The 18,178-nt window shown below is 39.4% G+C and overlaps 1 non-coding gene across 1 annotated transcript; it reads right to left on the bottom strand.

Annotated features, from left to right (window-relative positions):
- Window positions 1-17,211: 17,211 nt before the first annotated feature.
- On the bottom strand, window positions 17,212-17,318 carry LOC141675592 (small nucleolar RNA R71). The gene has a single exon (XR_012556236.1). It is a non-coding gene; the product is annotated as a small nucleolar RNA R71 (small nucleolar RNA).
- Window positions 17,319-18,178: the final 860 nt, after the last annotated feature.

The following is an 18,178-nucleotide window of genomic DNA, read 5'->3' as shown; positions in this document are numbered from 1 at the left end:
CTAGATGTTGATGACCAAGCAGATGAATCTTCTATTGCTTCACATACAATCATTCTATCAAAAGATGCTGATACTGAAGATTCTGCAAGTTCTGTTGAAGAAAATACTGGTGAAGCTGCTACAAATATAAATGTTGATGCAGCTGGTCCTTCTGGACATGCACCTCCACAAACAGTTTGTAAAGCAATAAGAAGTTTGTGAGGAAGGATGCACCAGTTCCTTGGAGTGAAACTAACAGAGGAAGAGAGTGGATCAAGGAGTGGAACAAAGTTGATTTTGTTCCTACTGCAGATGTTCTTGCTGAGCACCTGGCTAAAGCTGATGAGATGCTGATGAATGATGACTTCAAAGCACAACTCAGAGTTACTGCATTGAGTACCATAAATCTTCAAGGTCAACACTCAATAACTCAAGCCAAGGTGGACAAAATTCAAGATACAGTGACTAAGCAAACCATGAATGTCACATTGGACAAGAAAAGGGTTTTTAAGCCATCATTTGACTGCATTGAGTATATAGAAAAGACTCAAGAAAAGCAGTAAGCTCAAATATCTGATATTTTAAAGAATCAATCTGCTCAACAAACCCAACTCAATGAAATCCAAAACTCTGTGGAATTGCTTGTCTCCCTGCTTCTACCAGATGATGCCAAAAAGGGGGAGAAAGTAATTAAGTCCAAATGCACAACTGATCAACCACTTAAGGGTAAGGATGATGATAATGAAGACCAGGGAAACTCTGATAGGAGTAGAGGTCTAAGTCAAGGTAGGGGTTCTTTATCAAGGGAAGCCAGAACTATAAGTCAAAGAATAAGTTCTGATACTAAAAGGATAAGTTCTGATGAATAAACTCTGAAACTTGATGAAGAGATCTCTAAAAGGTTGTTCCTAAAGGACAATCCAGGCATGGATATTTAAAGTCTGAAGGAAGAAGAGATTAGACTGAAAGCTGAAAATGACAAATCTAAGTCAAAGTCTAAAACTCAAGTTACAGCAAATAAACCACCTTAACCTAAGGGCATTGTGATCAAAGAGAGGACAAAGACTGAGGCATCTAATTAAGGCCAAGTCCAAATCATAGGTGGAAGTTGATCCTAGATTCAAGGGTAAGGCAAAAGTTGATGAATCTGTAAGGATATATATGCCAACCATGGATCTGGAAGTAAATGCTGATGAAGGTACAAGTCTAATTTTGAAGGAGAAAAGGAATATTCAAGCAACCTCTGATAGAGCTCAAGTTATCTTGACATCAGAAGAAAAGGAAACCTCTGACATTGCTCATGTTAAACCTTCAACAGTTCTACTACCTAGGTTTACTAAAGCTCAACAATCTGCTCAACCTATGAAGACTTCAACAAATATTTTTTAGGGTAGATTGATCCAAGGGAAGGAAGCTAGAGATAAAAAAGGACTGGGTAATCCTGATGAGAAAAGAATAAACAACTCTACCTCAGATCCTACATCCCTTACTGAACCAGGAGTAGGGACAACTCCAAAAAGACTAAATCAATTAGAGTCTGTACAGATGGTCTACAACTCCAAGCTGAAAGAAGACATAATGCTTTATTTTATGACAAATGGGAGAGTATTCCAGATAAGAAAGAATGCAATTCGGTTGAAGTATTATGAAGAACCGCAACATATTTTATTTCTACTTCAAGTGAAGAACATGTCAACGGATGGTGCTGCCAGATACTTAATATCTGATATTCAGAGGCAGAAGAAACTTTACTCTGTAAAGTCTGACAGACCATACTATCCAAAATACAGAGCTCACAATGGTGATTTAGTTGAGATGAAGCCCAATACTGCCAAGATCACTACTTTTGTGGGTATTAAGGGTGTTAAATTTAATCTGGAGTTTGACAAAGCTTATCTGATCAGACTGGATCAGGAAATAAGGAAAGCAAAGATTAATGATCTCAGGGCTTCTATCTTTCAGACAGGAGAAGATATAGTTGAACTTAAAGATGCTAAAAGGAGGATGATAAATGAAGTTGAATATGCTGAGAGAACTCTTCTGAAGAACTATCTCAGAACAACTCCTGACATTCAAGAGATCAAACACTGAAGCCCGGTCGAGGAATACAACTGTTAAATTTTGAAGGATATACAGGCTAAAGCTGATATCAGACTTTAAGGATGGTAAAAGCTACAAGGACTGTGAATTGTAGTTATCTAGTCAAATTCTCATATGCATTTGTACTTAATGTTTTTGACATCATCAAATATCTATTGAACTTATATATTATGCTAATTTACAAGTTGGGGAGATTGTTAGATATATTTCTGATGTCATGTCAAATAATGATTTGTGTTTAGTTTTCAGATCTTGACTAATAGGACAAATCAGGACTTAACTGGAAATCAGTACTTATACTGAAGTCAGAACTTAAGTTATTAGAACTTAAGATATCAGAAGATATTCATCAGGAGATAATATCAGGACTTAAGAAGACTTTCAGATAAGGAAGGCGGCTGATTGAAGGGAAAGAAGATTAAGACTAAAACAAGAAGAGATCTGCATGGAGAAGAATTCTATAAAGAATAGAAGACTTGGAGGAAAAGATAACTAATTGATATATTTTAGGATACAGAATTATATTCGATATCAATTAGAGATTATCTTGTAACTGTATGGTATATAAACACAGCATAGGGTTTACACCAGATGTGTTATCATTATCGAGAATATTATTCATTGTAACCCTAGCAGCTCTTAGTGATATTGTTCATCACTGAGAGAGAACGGTTCCATTGAAATACTATTTTATTAATAAGATTATTCTTTGTTACATACTTGTGTTCTTAATTCGATTTGATTGTATTATACACTGTATTCAACCCCCTTCTACAGTGTGTGTGACCTAATAGTGAACCCATTGATTGGGACAGTTTACCTATGGTTGATCTAAATCTACCACTATCGTTCAAAAAGAAGACTCCAATAAGGAAATACATTGGAATCAAGTCTAACCCACCTCAATTCAAAGCCATCTCCAAGCCTAAACCTATAATCAACAAGGAGAATCAACTCTATATAAGTGACATAAAAGAATTCTCAGATATCAATCTTTATTTGGATGAGCTAGAAGAAATAAGGGGGATTGATTCTTCATACAAGCTATCAGAAAGATTGGTGTTTAGATACAAGGGTGGCAAGGAGATTACATGGCCTCTCTACAAAATTCTAAATGAAAGCTGCAATATCCTAGTGAAGGTGTTCTCTGCTATGAAGAAAGATTTTGGATTCACAAAAGTGGTCAAATCAGAAGTACTCAGCAAGATCAGCTAAATCAGACAAAGCTGGAGAGATCCAAATGCACTACCTAGAGTTTTGACTATCCTATATACTTGTGATAGAGTGCATTTGAGACCCTACTAGATGATGGAGTTTAGAGATAAAAAATTTGTCAGAAGGTTTTTTCATACTTGAAGACTAGCTGCAAATATCAAGAAATAATACACTCAGTGAAATGCAGGAAATGCTGGATATCAACAATGAAAATGAAGATGAATTCTATAGACAACTCCAAAATCAGATTTCGGAGAATAATGAGAAGCTGGGAAAGAGGAAAAACGATTCAAGGAAAAGGAAATGATCAGCTCAGTCTACAGGAACACCTTGAAAATGACATGTAAATATTCTTTACTTTCTTGGTTCAATTTTTCAATGGAAGCATTGTGCAGTTTATCTACTTTTTAATGTATTAGTTTTTATAAGGTGTTTTGGATCATCAAGTTAACCGGAATTTATGCCTACAAATCCTATTAGACATAAATTGGGGGAGATTGTAGGGAATATGTTGTAGATTAAATGATAACTTACCAAAATGTTTTAAGTAGATAAGTTAAATATTTTTGTAGCTTTCAACGGATGACCATATTATTTATCTGTTAAAAGAGTAGCTTATATAAATAAGTATGTAACATATTCTGTATACTAGAATAGCTGGGGGATTTGGGAGTTTTAGTTATTTTTAAGTCATGCTGACTACTAACAAGATATACAAAATAGGAGGGTTAATTTTAAACATAGAATGCCTTGTAATTTTGTATAAGTGAAAGAGTATCAGTTGTTATGGAAACAAATTCAACTGCTAATCTACAAAGCTTCAACGGATGAGCTAGTCAAGTTTCAATGGATGAGCTAATCAAGTTTCAACAGATGAGCTTGTCAAGTTTCAACAGCTAACAGATGTAGTTGCAACGAATAACTCCCATGAAGCTTCAACGGATGATCAACCAAAATAGCAGTTGAAAGGGACTTGGCAGTGACTTGGAAGTCACATGGGTTGATTGTATACAAAAGGAATTTGGCAACCTTATTGTAGGTGTTAGAAGAAAATGAAGTATTTCCATTTCCAAGCAAAATAGGGACGTTCAAAGATGTTGTATCTAACTGGATTGTATTGGATAGAGAAATGAAGAAATATGATTGGACCTAGATGTTAGGTTTTATATTTTTTCTTATTTCACTTGTATATTGGTGATATATAAACCAAGAGTAGCAAGTGTTTAAAAATTAAGTATTACATTTTGATTTAGAACAACAAAGCAAGAAAGTTGTATCCTTAGTCTCCAGAGTTCTAAGTTTGTAAACACTTATAAGCAGCTGTGTGCTATTTGCATCACAAAGTAATCTTCTCAATATATATATATATATATCTGGTGGAACCAGAAAAAAATTTAAACACCTGTTATTCTACTTTATGTTCTTGAATACTATAATTTTTTATCCGCACTCAAGCATATTCAAACACAGTTATATATCATTTGTAAGAAGTTTTTAAAATTTCAAATAGTAACCAGAATTTCATTCAACCACCCCCCTTCTGTAATTCTGTTGATAGATTGTTAGGGAGTAAGATGAAGGGATAAGCAAGCAGAGTTATCAGCAATCCTGAGAGTTCACAATGATATCACAAGCAGCAATTATTTGGGTCTACCATCCTTAATTGGTAGGTCAAAAAAGAGAGTGTTTGGAATTCTAAAAGAATGAGCCACTACAAGAATAGATGGTTAGAAAGCGAAACCAATTTCAAGAGTAAAGAAGGCAAATTGGATCAAGAATGTAGCACAGGCGCTACCCTCTTATTGTATGACATATTTCATGCTTCCTAAGTCGCTGCTTCTGGAGATTTAATGTATTTTTAATGCGTACTAGTGGAACTCAGGATTGACTGGTAGTAAAGGTATAAGATGGCTTTGATGGGAGGCAATGTCAGAGGCCAGATGTAGAGGGGGAATGGGTTTGGGAATTTTCTTGGATTTATTGTTGAAATGTTGGGTAAGCATATTTAGAAGTGTATTCAAGACCCTCAGCTATTGGTTTCTCGCGTGGTTAGAGCAAGGTACTTCCCTGATGTGCCTATTTTAGAGGCAAGGGAAGGTGTGAAACCAAGCTTCATTAGGACTAGCATTTGGCAAGCTAAAGAGTACTTAGCCAGCGGGTTTCGATGGGTGGTTGGAGATGTTTAATCACAGTGCTGGCAACCCGAGACCCTTGGTTAGCTCTCAAACAAAACTACAAGATGGACAATTCACAACTGCATGAGGGAAGGAATGAGACAGTCTCAACATTATTTCTACCAGGAACTTAATTCTGGGATTCCATTAAACTTCGTGAGCTATTTAGCGAGGGTGATGTTAACACTATTCTGGATACCTTTGTGCCCCAACATCAAGTCGTTCATAGAATGGTATGGTCCAAGTCTACTACTGGAGTATATACTGCTAAGACTGGATATAGAGAATGGCAGAACCATCATACTGAAAGTTCAAGAAACATTCAATCATGAGGTTGGAGTCGTTTATGGCGCCTGTATATCCCAAATAAGGTTAATATTTTTGTGTGGAGGTTGTGTTGAGATAATCTCCCAGTCAGGACTAGACTTCAAGAAAAAAGGGTGAATATTCCTAGCCTATGTCCAATGTGTGATGTAGATAATAAAAACTTGTTTGTACTTGTTCTTTGGTTGTCCGTTTGCTAATGGGTGCTGGGATTCTGTTAATCTGGTGTATGACATGAAGGAGTGTCTGTCATCCCCCTAATGGGTATTGAGCAAGCTAGAAACAGCAAAGCATGAGGAGTTAGTGAACACTTATATCGTTTTATGGGGAATTTGGTGTCGGCATAACAAGAAGGTGTGGAACAATCAGGCTATAAACCCAGGTGTTGCAATGGAGAACAATTTTAATATTCTGCGAGACTGAAAGACTGATAGACATAATTTGCAGATGGATTGCAGAGATACAGAAGGAGGAAGTGCATTAGACAAAAAGTGGAAACTTCTAGACCCACGGATGTTAAAACTTAATGTTGATGATGCATTCAAAACAAATCACAGCACATTTTTGATTGGGATGGCCATTCATGATCATGAAGGAGTGTTTGTCGAGGGACGAAGCATGACTCTTCCATGGCCATTGTTAATTTTTGAAGCGGAGTGTATTGGAGTACGGGAAGCACTGTCATGGTTGCAGAGCTACCGGGGTTGGAAGGTTATGGCGGAAACAGATTCGTTGCTAACAGCCGGTGCTTTAAGTACTAAACGTAACAATTTGTTGGAGGTAGGTCATGCCATCGATTAGTGCAAGATGTTGTTACACAGCCTACCGGGTGTTCGTGTTAAACATATAAGGAAGCAAGCCAACAAGGTGGCACATAGCCTAGCTAGTATCCCATGTTTGTTAAACTGCTTCATTACTTTTTCATCTCCTCCTACTTATTTGGTGGAGACTGTTCAGAGTGTTTTATCTTAATGAAAGCAATTCCATTTCAAAAAATTATATGAGGTATATAGGCTATCACCCATTATAATACTAAATTTATATTTTGAACAAATTGTTCAAAACAATACTTGGTAGGTCAATGTACGTATATTCGAAGCACCGTTATATTTATTTAATTTTAATTATTTTATATATCAAATATATGTACATACAGTTGTAGAATCAGAATTAATCGTGACACGTCTTGAAAAGATTATATATCATAATTTTTTACAAATTTTTAATCCACATACAAAGAAAATACATCATTAGCATGCTTGTTGTTGTATATCATCGTAAAATCACTCAAGTATCATAAACACACACTAATTATATACAAAGTATTCATTAAAAACACAAGCTAAAGAAAGAAAAATATAAAGAGCGGAAAATGGCAAGAAAATAAGTAAGAAATGAGCGGTAGCAAAGGAATCGAATCGTGCCAATATAACACCAACACTAACACATCTATGATCTAAGAGTAGTCCAATATTAAATGCAAAATGACTATAGATATTGCTATATTTTGGTATCAAAAAGTGATTTTGATGCTAAAATAGCTTTTGCACTCCCCTGCTAGATTTATTCTATAAAAAAAATCTATATTTAATTAACATCTTATATAACTCATTCATTTTAATTTAAAGTGGGTGTGTAAGACTAATAATATAAGATCACGCGAAGGATCTTCCTCTACCATCTTGAGATTTTAGAGAGATTGGTTCCTTAACGTGGTATCGGAGTTCAGGCTAGCGTGAGACTTAGTTTCAACTCCTCGCTACCCCCAACATTCTCACAATTTATTATGAACACAAAAGGCAAATTTCACGATTTATTATAGACACGAAAGGTAAATTAATGCTCCAAAAATGACCGCTCGTGTTCTTCGACCCATAAATGGGCCCTTAAGTGAGGAGAAATATTAGAATAATAATATAAGATTGTACTTTGCACTCTATTATTATAATAATAATACTAAATGGAGTTATGTATCAGATTTTCTCTTGCTCTAATGTGCAGTCTCACAGCCTGAACAAGACATCTACACTATTGTATCTACAAAAGTCAGAGGGGCCAAACCCCTATGCGTATATCTATATCAAATTAGAGCAAGTAAAAGAATTTCTTAATTCAAATTTTAAATATAATTATATAAAATTATGTCATAGTAATTTAGAACATATTTAACTCATTTCATCTCTAACATGCAATGTGCCTTTTATTCACTACATACGTGATATTTTACTCTATATACGTGATATTTTACTAACAAAATTTTACTTATATCATTACAATACAATATATATCAGAGAGAGAAAGAGAGTATATATAATAATTTATTATAAAATATAAGATTGGGCCATGAAAATATTGACTTAAAAATAAGACTTGAAAATATTATTCAAGTGATATATATCCCTAAATATAATTAAATAATTTTTTTTATCAAATGGCCTAAATATTAACTTAGGGTCTGGGTACTTACTGGACTTTTCTCTTGGTTTGAAGCACAAAAAAAACAGCGCACTAATATCAAACAAGTAGAAAGTATAGTAGTATGAATAAGCACGTATAGACCGATAGCCCATATTAGTTCACGCACAGAAAGAGGAGCCCAGGGCCCAATTGGAAATAACCCTAGGGGACTACGGGACACGTGGCAACATCACCGCCGTCGAGGTGGCCCGGATCCAGAACCTTCCAATGGTCCGGATCCGGAGGTACGTTAGTTCATCACAGACGTCCACGCGCCCTTCAGTTCAAAACTCGCCTACGGTCCAGATCCAAGGTACAAACCCCTAAACCCTAATAAAAAGACTATAAAAGGATGAACAAAAGGTGTATTGGGGGTTACTAAATCTTTACTATCTACACACCTATACACACACAACACACATTCGAGTAGTTCCTATTTTTCCATTTCTTCTTCGATACACCTTCTCATTCTCACGCCGGAGGTGCCGCGGGAATGCCACTCCCCTCCGGTTCTATTTTGTAGGATCCCATCCTTCAGCTATACCGCAATTCGCCGTCATTTATGCTCAGATGGAGGTTGAGTCTGGGTAGAACAAGGAGAAGACCCCGGGGTGATCTGGAATTATCATTGGCGCTAGAAGGAGGGGTCGAACCTCTGACCAGTGGTGTCCATTTTCGTTGCCTTAACTCACCCTAAATGATCGAAATACTACACCCCGGTAAGATTACCACTATGCTTTCTCAGGTCTACTTTTCCCCTAAACGTGCGCTCTTGAAATATCATTAGTATATCTTGTTTAGTTATACTTTTCGTAGTATTATAATACTTTTGGGGTTCATAGCGGTAATTGTCACGTATTTTAGATCTAAAGTACACGTACTGTCACTCGAGTTTGCACCATCTCTTACTGTGATATTTTAATATTAATAAGCAACCATGACAACAAGAAAGACTAAGGCAACAGTTTTTGCCTCGGTTCTGCCACCTCCGGCCCCACCCAGGGACGGGGAGATGGAAGATGTGGAGGAAGGGCTCCCCATAACCCGAACTCCATCTCAACCCCTTCAACCAGGAGATCAAATAATAACCATTGAGAAAGTTGCTCACAAATACGCAGACACTTCAGCAAACCCTTGGGGAAATATGACCCCGGAGCAAATACAAGTTGCAATGAGCCTGTGGAAGGAAAAATATAATGTTGAGCTTGAAACCCGCCCAGGGGATCAAGAAGAACATTCTGAAGAGTCAAGGGATCGGTCTTAGACCGAATCGCGAAGAGCCTGAAAAGGCCACCCGAAGATGCCCGAGATGAAATCAAAAGAGCTACTCTCCGAGAGAGAATTTGGAGAGAAGAAGAAGCCAAAGCAAAAAAAATCATTGAGAAGCGAATCCGGGATGAAGAAGTAAAGTTAAAGAAGAAATCCCTCTAAATCCATGTTTCTTCGGATTCGGAACCTGAAAAGGAAACAAAACAAGAACAAATGGCACAGGCTCTCCATGATCTCAAAAGAAAGGTCGAGGGAGACATGGAAGTAGGAGCAGCGGCCACCCCTTTTACCAGAAAGCTGGAGTCTACTCCCAGGGAGTCTGGACTTAAACACTTCAATTCCGATTCCTATGATGGGTTAGCTGACCCCGAAGAACATATGAACTATTTTGAACAAATTTCCAACATCTATGATTATAATGATCTCACAAGATGTCATTTCTTCGCATTAACACTCAAGGGTGGAGCTCAAAAATGGTTCAACCGAATACCGTCTCAGAGTGTGGATTCCTGGAAGGATTTCCGAGAAATATTCTTAAAAAGATTTAGGACTAATCGAATGCATGAGCTGCATATGTGCCACTTAGGGACAATCCAACAGAGGAGCAAAGAGTCCCTTCCCGAATTCATAAAAAGATTCCAGGAAGCAGTCAACCAGCTCTCCAATCTGGAAGAGAAAGAGGTTGTAAATATTTTTTGAAAAAATCTCCATCCGGTATCGTACGAAGGGTAGGTCAAAGATTTGATCCACAGAGATCCCCAGAGCCTAGCATCTGCTTACGCCTTGGCATCAAAGTTCATAAAAGAAAATGACCTCCTTAAGTCAATGAAAATGAATAGAAGAATCCATGATGACGAAGAGTGCCCGGAATGTCGCTCTTCGTATAAGAAGGATAAAAGGTTCAAGGTCGACAGACAATCCAGTTACATTCTACAGTCCCAGGGCACCCCACCCCGGGAGAGCTACTCCGGACCTCGGAAAGGTGAAAGCAAACTGAGACCCAAAAGGGAGCCTAAACTAGAGCCAGAATAGACACCCCTCAACTGGCCCCGGGCTGACATCTTACGCGAGGTGAAAGGAAAACCCTTTTATTATCCCCCTAAACCCTTACTTGCACCTCCAGAGAACAGGTCCCAGTATAAACATTGTGGGTACCATGAAGATCATAGACATACGACAGAGAACTGTTTCTCTTTGAAAATGTTCATCGAGGAACAAATCAAAAAGGGAAATATGAACCAATATCTTTAGAGAAAGTTGAATGACAAAGATAAGGGCCCAGGGAGTAGCAAGAATATGGTCAACGTTGTCTTTGGCGGAACCGCATCTCCACCCTGGAGCCTGGACATGGATGATGATGTAATGATGATCCAACCTTTCGAGGATGAGCCAATATACTTCTCCTATTCAGATTTCTAATGACTCAATCCGGATCACAACCAGACTTTAGTGGTGACTCTTGATGTGGCAGATAACGAGGTAAAAAGAATTCTAGTTGATAATAGTTTTTTTGCTAACATAGTATTCAAGCATACACTCAATAGGATGGAGCTCGGCCACCTGCGCATGAACCCCTGCCTCGAAGACCCCTTATATGGATTCGGGAACACTATGATACCAATACGGGGCGTTATCTATCTTCCCATAACTTTTGGAACCACACCCCAGCATGTTTCTCACATCATGAAGTTCTACGTGATAAGTGCGGCATCATTATACAACATGATCCTCGGCAGGCCCATAATTACTAAACTCAGGGCCATCCCTTTAACGATTCATCTAAAGCTCACATCCCCCCCCCCCCGGAGGTATAGGGGAGCTAAAAGGAGATAGAGACATGGCTGCGAGACGCTAAGGCCAGGCTTTGATCATGGAATAAACAGAACCAGAAAATAGGAAGAAGATAATGTCCCTCCCCAGGGGACAAAGCAGAAAGAAACATCGTGAGCATTTCAGTAAGAGGCCCAGATTGGATGTGAATGTGATCGAAGATTCGAGATACAGCGTAACCTACGTTGATGCCCGGATCCAGAAGTTTGTAGAAAATAAAGAGAAAACAAAGGTCGAGCCCGTTCAACAAACAATGGAGGTCAAACTCGAACCCGGGAACCCCACTGGAGGGTCAAAATAGGCAAAGGCCTAGAAACAGCTTTTTAAGAGGAACTCATCGAATTGCTAAAAGAATATGCCGATGTGTTCGCTTGGACCCTGGAAGATATGCCCAGAATCGACGAATCAGTTCCGATGCATAGCCTGGATGTTGATCCAAAACAAAGGTCGATAATGCAAAAATGAAGAAACTTCGCCCCGGAGAGACAACAGGCAATCGATGAAGAGGTAGAAAAAATGTTGAAGACGGACGTCATTTGCGAAATTAAGTACCCAGATTGGCTCGCAAATGTTGTTCTGGTCAAGAAGCCCAATGGGAAATGGAGAATGTGCATTGATTACACAAGCCTCAGTTCGGCTTTCCCTAAGGACTCCTTCCACTACCCAACATAGACCAACTGATTGATGCAACTTCGGGCCATTTTATGCTAAGTTTTATGGATGTTTTTTCCGGATACAACCAAGTCAAAATCAATCCAGAAGATATTGCAAAGACTGCCTTCATCACACATCGGGTTGTATACGCCTTCATCATGATGCCATTCGGGCTAATCAATATCAGGGCCACATATTAAAAATGATGAACACCATTATCAAGAGCCAGTTGGAAAGAAATATGGAATCCTATATCGACGACATGATATCCAAATCAATCACATTACCAGATCATATCAAAGACTTCAAGGAATGTTTCGACGACTTAAGGAAGTACAAAATGAAGTTGAACCCGGAGAAATACGCTTTCAGAGTCCCATCTGGGAAGCTACTTAGTTTCTTAGTTAGTGAACGGGAATAGAGGCCAACCCGGAGAAAATTAAAGCAATCATGGAAATGGCGATTCCCCGAACCCAGAAAGACATTCAAAAGTTGGCAGGATGCTTGGAGACCCTTCGCAGGTTTATCCCAAAACTAGCAGAGAGATGCCTGCCTTTCTTTGAGTAGCTAAAAGGATCCCAGAACAAAAAGCTAATTGAATGGACCCCGGAATATGGCACAGCCTTCGAAGAGGTCGAGCAACATCTGATGAACCCACCTATACTGTCAAAAGCAAAACCCGGGGAACCCCTATCTCTCTACATTGTAGTCGGACCAAGAGCAGTCTCTTCGGCTCTTGTACGAGATGAAAGAGGAACCCAGAGCCCGGTATACTATGTAAGTCAGGTCCTCAAGGATGCCGAAACCCGGTACCCAAACTTAGAGAAATTTTCCCTAGCTCTTGTACACTCAAGCAGGAAGCTAAGGCAATATTTCCAAGGCCGGGAGATCAAGGTGATCACTGATCAGCCACTCCGGAAAATCATTCACAAACCAAACGCGTCCGGAAGGTTGGTCAATTGGGCGGTAAAGTTGAGTCAATTCAATATCAAGTTTGTTCCCAGGACGGCAATAAAAGCCCAGGCTTTAGCCGAATTCGTAATGGAATGTACCTTCCCCAAAACCCTGGGAATCCCAACAAACCAACCCAAAAGCGAAAAAGAAACCCCCGAAAAGATTGCATGGATGTTATATGTCAATGGTTCGGCAACAGTTGACAGGTCCGGGGCAGGCCTAATCCTTTCAAGTCCGGAGGGCTTTACAATCCAACAAGCGATAATGTTCACTTTAAAAGCAACAAACAACCAAGCTGAATATGAAGCATTACTCTACGGACACAGACTAGCAAAATCCCTTTGGGTAATAAAGTTGGTCATCCACAGTGATTCCTAGATTGTGGTCAAACAAACCAATTGAGAATACATCACGAAAGACCCCAAGCTGACACAATATCAAGAAATAGTGCGAAGTATCCTGGAAACCATCCCGGATACCACAATTCTGCAGATAAACAGAGAGGAAAACTCCAAGGCATGTGAGCTCTCCAAGCTTGTACAGAACACCTCAGATCTAAGCAGTTCGGTCTACTTTAAAGAACTCGGGGCACCTAGCACAGATCGAGCCGAAATCTTATACATTAGCAGCCCGGATAACTGGATGACTCCCTATATAGCCTACTTGAAAGATGGAACCCTGCCACAAGATCAGAACAAGGTATATTACCTCGAATATAAAGTTTCCCATTTCTTCCTTGAAGATAATCAACTATATAGGCGAACCTTCTCAGCACCCACTCTCAAATGCGTTGATCTGAATGAAGCCGACTATTGTCTCTAAGAGGTTCACGAGGGAATTTAAAGAGATCACTTAGTTGCCACAGCCCTAGCCTACAAAGTCATCACACAAGGGTATTGCTGACCAACTATCCATGCAGATGCGGTGGCATATGTAAAGAAGTGCATCAAATGCCAAAAGTTCATCAATGTGCCTAAGCAGAGCCCAAGCCTTCCGGGGTCAGTACTCTCCCAGGTTCCCTTCGCCGTTTAGGGGATTAACATCATGGGTCCTTTTCCCCGGGCCAAAGGAGACTTGCGCTACGTTCTAGTGGTGATTGACTACATGACTAAATGGGCAGAGGCTAAGGCCATGCGAACCATAAATCAGCAGGATTACATAAAATTCATGGATTTGATCGTGATGAGATTCAGAATCTCGATGGTTTTGATCTCGGATAACGAATCGCAGTTTGTTGGATCAGATTTTGAAGCATATTTGAAAGAGCTTGGCATCAAGCATAAAAGAGTGTATGCGGCCCACCCCTAGGGGAATGGACAGGTAGAAGTAACCAATAGGACCATACTCTGGGGCCTAGAGAAAAGATTAGAAGAGGCCATGAAGACCTAGCAAGATGAGCTCCGGGTACCGAATTCTAAGGTTAATTGGAGAAAAAAATATGGAAGTTGTTGCTAGTTGTGGCTAGGCGTCAAATGGCTAGTAGCCGGCTCGCATATGTTGCGAGTAGTCTAGGGTTGAGCAAGATGGAGCGAAACGCACTTGCTCAGAAGTTATAAAAAAAAAAAAATCTTGCATAATTGATCAAGAGTGGGCTCTTTGGTATTCGAGTTATTAAGTTCTTAGGGGACTTTGTGCCTAGCGACCTAAGGCTTTTAGAGTCTGGGATCCGCTAACCTAACGCTCGTTACATGGATATCATTATATAAGTCTTTTGTGGACCTCACTCATTACACGGTCAAATAAGCATTTGAGTTGTAAATAAAAAGCACGATTCCGTAGTAAGCTCCAGAGTTCTTGTAGTATTGTATATCACTTTGTGCCTAGAATTTTTATTCTTTGTATAATCGTAGGATTGCCTTGAGGATAGTCTAGTCATAGTAATTGGTCTAGTTCCGAAGCATATCTGTTAAGCATTTGCACACACCACGTTTCTGGCTGTATGTCCGTTTGCATGAGTTTATTGATCTTTAGTTGTCTAACTGCATTCGTTGAGATGTGACAATTTGGTTGGTTAATTGTAGTAAGGGGGATCGTTGTATTTTCATATAGATTGCATTCAAGCATATTTTTATTTGTTTTTGAGTCTGTGACGCTTGAGGACAAGCATCGATTTAAGTTTGGGGGTGTGATAAGTGGCATTTTATACCACTTAGAACGTCTTAAAATGGCTTAAATTGGTGTCTTGAAATCAAGTATTTTGTGTATTTGATGCGTTTTTCTAGTGTTTATGCATTTCAGGGTGTTAGTTGCATTTCGGGGGAGGAATCATCAAGAATAAGCCTTGGCATGTGTTCACCATTGCGAGAGGAAAGGAATGGGCAGATTACGGCGAAGAAACGGAGCAAACCTAGATTTTTTCCAGTAGAGGCCTGCGCGCCCGCGCAGCAATGCTGAGCGGCCGCGCAGCAACCTGCGCGCCCGCGCAGCTATGCTGAGCGGCCGCGCAGGGTCGGGGAAAAAGATAAATTATTTTAGACTTCTACTTCTGTTTGGCTTCCAACTTCTATGTAATCTGAGTTTTATGGGACTATTATATAGGTAGATTTGAGACGTTTTCACAGAGAGTATTAAGAGGATTATGTTTTAGATTGTGTTTTACGCAAGAAGCGAAGGAGATAAGGAAGAAGACCGATTTAGCACACCGCAACGAAGAGGAAGCATATTTTCTTGTGATTCTTGTTTCGTTGTAACGTTGGATGTTAGTTTTCTTGCTTTGACTTATTTACTCTTGTGACGTACTCTGTTTTAATATAATTAGTTTAGTTATTATTTTCTTGTGTTTGTTTATCATGATTTCATATGAACCCATGATGGCGATAAGTTCTATTATGGGCTAATCGTGATCATGGGGTTGCAACGGATTTATTATGGAATTCTTTAGTTAATTGTTTAATACTTTAGTGTGTGATGATTGCATGATATCTAGTATTGGTTGTGCGTATTCGTCTTATGTGCGTCGCGAACATATAAGATAGGGTGTTAATCTCTTGTGAAGCGACGGTGGATCTTGAGATTTAGAACTTGCCATGCTAGCATAGGTTCATGTACATTGTGCATGATTAGTGGGTAACTCTAACAGTTTTATTTGCCCTATGTAATCAAAAGGAATAACTTGAGCTTAAATCGTTGTGTTGTCAATTTCTGTAGACATATAGGAACTCAACATAATTGATGACTATTCAACTTCTATCTTAATTGTGGATGCTTGGTAGAATGGTATTAGTACAATGAAAGTTGGCTTTTATCAGTTTCGTGTTATTCGATTAATATCATCACTGTCACATGCTAAAGGTAATAACAATGGCTATAGAAGGAAGTAATAATGAAGTTGTGATCTCATGAGTGTTTTATTATTGATAAATTGAAGTGTTAGTTAAGTGGTTAATTAAGTAGTTAATTATAGTTAATATTTAATCAATAATTTTAAGTGTTATTATCTTAACATTGAGAAGTAATCATACATTGGTGAGTGAGTTTAATTAGACAATAATTTAGTCTGAGTCTCTGAGGGAACGAACTAGAAAGTATTCTATATTACTTGCGAACGCGTATACTTGCGTGAATATTAGTGCGTGTTTTCGCCCTAACAAGTTTTTGGCGCCGCTGTCGGGGACTCGGCGTATTTGTTTAGTTTATGTACTTACCATCATTGGTCATTAGGACTCAGTGATTAGGACGTAGTAGTTACTTACTCTTTTCGGTTATGTTTCAGGTACTTTAGCAAGCGTTTATGCAAACTCGTTCTCGTGCTCGCAAGAGAACTTTAGATACAGCTGAGGAGACAGACGAAGTTCTTGATATTCCGGAGAAGTTAGTTTTTGAGGATTCAGATTCAGGAACTGAGCAGAAAGAACCAGTAAACATGGGAGATCATATTGTTCAAGCTGATCCAGCTCTTATGGATTTTTCTCGGCCTAAAATTGATGACATTCAGTCAAGCATCCTTCATCCGGCTATTCAAGCTAACACCTTTGAAATCAAGCAGGGCACTATTCAGATGGTGCAGAATTTTGTTTCTTTTGGAGGAGCGGCAACTGAAGACCCCAACATGCACATAAGGAATTTTTTCGAGATCTGCAGCACTTTTAAGTATAATGGCGTGACTGATGAGGCTATCAAGTTGAGGCTTTTCCCATTCTCACTAAGGGACAAGGCTAAAGACTGGTTACATTCTGAACCAGCTGGGTCCATCACTACGTGGCAAGATCTTGCGCAAAAGTTTCTGGTGAAGTTTTATCCGATGGCAAAGACTGCTGCTATGAGGAGTGCTCTTACTCAGTTTGCGCAGCAACCTACAGAATCTATGTGCGAGGCTTGGGAACGCTACAAGGAAATGTTGAGAAAATGTCCACATCATGGAATTCCGGATTGGATGGTGATCACTGGTTTCTATAATGGCTTGGGGGCCCAATCTCGACCCATGCTCGATGCAGCAGCTGGAGGAGCCTTATGGGCTAAAAGCTATACTGAGGCGTATAATCTTATAGAGACGATGGCTGCAAATGAGCATCAAAACCCAACTCAGAGGATGACGTCAGGCAAGGTAGCAGGTATTCTGGAAGTTGATGCAGCCACCGCTATTGCAGCCCAGCTCCAAGCGCTATCAATGAAGGTTGATTCTCTGGCTACGTATGGAGTTAATCAAATAGCTATGGTTTGTGAGCTTTGTGCAGGTTCTCATGCTACGGATCAGTGTTCTCTTGTCAACGAATCTGTTCAGTATGTGAATAATTATCAGCGACAACAGCAGCCTGTGCCAGCGACCTATCATCCTAATAACAGATATCATCCAAATTTCAGCTGGGGGAATAATCAGAATGCTATTCAGCCACCATATCAGCAAGGAGTGAGTAAACAGTTTAACCCACCTGGATTCCAGCAACCACAGCAGTATGCTGCAAGGCAATCATATCCTCAACAGGGAAGTACAGCTGCACCCACTAGTGCTGATTTGGAGGAACTTAAGCTGTTGTGCAAGAGTCAGGCGGTTTCTATCAAGACCTTGGAAAATCAAATCGGTCAATTAGCCAATGCAGTGCTCAATCGTCAACCTGGCACTCTTCCCAGTGACACGGAAGTACCAGGTAGGAAGGAAGCTAAAGAGCAATTCAAGGCTATTACCTTAAGGTCTGGAAAAGTAGCTGATGCTGAAAAGGCAAAAGAAGTAGAAGCTGAAGTTAGAGATGAAGAATCTAAGCAAAAGGAGAAAGCGGCGGAATCAA

This window comes from Apium graveolens, chromosome 7 (assembly GCF_009905375.1).
Source record: "Apium graveolens cultivar Ventura chromosome 7, ASM990537v1, whole genome shotgun sequence".
In the NCBI taxonomy this organism is placed as follows: domain Eukaryota; kingdom Viridiplantae; phylum Streptophyta; class Magnoliopsida; order Apiales; family Apiaceae; genus Apium; species Apium graveolens.
Note: the sequence above shows the minus strand (reverse complement) of the source record. Positions and strands in the feature narration are given on the sequence as shown.